The sequence below is a fragment of the Talpa europaea genome (genome assembly GCF_964194135.1).
Source record: "Talpa europaea genome assembly, chromosome: 12".
NCBI classification, from domain to species: domain Eukaryota; kingdom Metazoa; phylum Chordata; class Mammalia; order Eulipotyphla; family Talpidae; genus Talpa; species Talpa europaea.
In genome coordinates, this window is record NC_140079.1 from 38,329,318 (window position 1) to 38,331,465 (window position 2,148).

General features: G+C 40.8%; 1 pseudogene across 1 annotated transcript; it reads right to left on the bottom strand.

Moving 5' to 3' along the window:
- Positions 1–433: 433 nt before the first annotated feature.
- LOC311181488 (olfactory receptor 7A17-like) lies at positions 434–1,422 on the bottom strand (annotated as a pseudogene). The gene has a single exon. The product of its transcript is annotated as an olfactory receptor 7A17-like (transcript).
- Positions 1,423–2,148: the final 726 nt, after the last annotated feature.

The following is a 2,148-nucleotide window of genomic DNA, read 5'->3' on the forward strand; positions in this document are numbered from 1 at the left end:
AACATGCTAAAGTGTGCATTCTCTAGAAGAGCAGTTAAAGTGGAAATGTAAATAAAATAATGAAATCTATGGCTTCAGGTGTTGCTGAGCCAGGAATCATATAATGGCCTTACCTGGCCAGTGTAGCTTATTCCGTGTGTGTGATATAGCTTATGACTATACTTTTAGTAACACAAAGGAAAATTTTGAGATGATATATTTTGTGAGAGTAGAAAGTATTCTCAAGAAATCCACGTTGCCCTGTAAAGAAATGGAAATTTCAAATATTCTGATCAAAGGAGGGGAAAAAAAATAGGAAAGGGCAAAAGGAAAATCATCTGCTTATCAGAGCAGAAAGCATGATAAAGTGAATAACTTAAAAAATTGTAATTCAAAAAAATGGAAATACCAGTAGATAAATAGAAGCAGCATATTCTACTTCCAAATTCTGGTTCTAAGACATTAACACTCCAATCAAGGACCCTTCCTCAATCCCAAGACAAATGGCCCTTTCATAACTTCCACCCAAATGAATCTTTTCAGGGCCTTCTTTATATCTTTGTTCCTCAGACTGTAGATGAAGGGGTTCAGCATGGGTGTGACCACAGTGTACATCACTGAGGCTGTTGCACTAGAATATGAGTTGTGTGTAGTAGCTGAACTAAGGTACACTCCTAGAATTGTAAAATAAAATAAAGAGACAACTGTTAGGTGAGACACACAGGTCGAAAAAGCTTTATACTTCCCCTGAGCTGATGAGATTCTGCATATGGAGGAAACAATCTTTGAGTAGGAGTAAAGGATTCCCGCAAGGGGACAACCAGCCAGTATCCCAGTTGCAAAATACAACACTACGTCATTAAGAAAGTTGTCCGAACAGGCAAGATGGACCATCTGATTGAGTTCACAGAAAAAGTGAGGGATTTCCAAGTTTCTACAGAAGGATAGTCTCAATACCATTAAACTTTGGAGCAAGGAATACAGAGCACTCAGGATCCAGGAAACCAGAATCACCAACCCACAGAGCCGGGGGTTCATGATGACTGTGTAGTGCAGGGGATGACAGATGGCCACAAATCGGTCATAGGCCATTGCACTCAAAATAAAGTCGTCCAACACTCCAAAGAGTAGGAAAAAATACATCTGGGTAATGCAGCCTTCATAGGTGATGGCTTTGCTATGTGTCTGGATGTTCAGCAGCATCTTGGGGATGGTGGTGGAGGTGAAGCAGATGTCTACAAAGGACAGGTTGGCGAGGAAGAAGTACATGGGTGTGTGGAGGTGGGAGTCTGAGATGGTGGCCAGGATGATGAGCAGGTTTCCACATACAGTGATCAGGTACATGGAGAGGAAAAGTCTAAATATGAGAGGCTGTAGTGCTTGTTCCTTTGATAGCCCCAGAAGAAGAAATTCTGTAACCTGTGTATAATTGTCTGGTGTCATGCGGTAGTGGTTATGACTAGGAATAAAAAAAGAAATGTGAATAATGGTAACACTATGCACATCATTACTAACATACTGAAATGTTAGTTTATATTGGATGGTGAAGTAAAATACATGTATGGATCTGATTCCCTTTAAGCATCTCCTGTGGCCTCTTTGCTTTGGAATTCCTGTCCCACCCTCAGCCTTTTCCCCAAGAGGTCAATGCATTAGACAGTTTTAATGAGAAATTGTTTTCATACATTTGACCATTTTCAAATCAGAGAGAAACAAGAGTCTTTATGATTCAAAGATAGAGAGGAAGTCTAAGCAAATAAATATTCATATAACTGTGTCAGGGGGTGTCAAGTGCTCTGGAAAAAAAAATAGGTCTAAAAGGCAGTGGATTAGGGTCTTGTTTTTTGACTGGAGTTTCAGAAGACCAAGCAAGGGGTCAGTTGAACAAGCCCTCAAGGAGATGGAACAGAAGACTGGAGGATATCTGAGGAACATGTGCCCTGTGGAGGAATGTGGCCCCAGGACCTGGCTTGTTTCATGTTATCAAAGTTAAAAGGGAATGAAGGCTGAGAGGGGGATGAGCAAGAAGGCAAATGATGAGAGAGCCAATATCAGAGAATGTTGAGGAAAGAGATGAACTCCCTGTTGCTGCTGAAACGTCTAGATACAGGGAGTCCTTTGTTCTCATGCTGTTCCTTGCACTTTATTAACTTTTGTAGGATTCTGTAA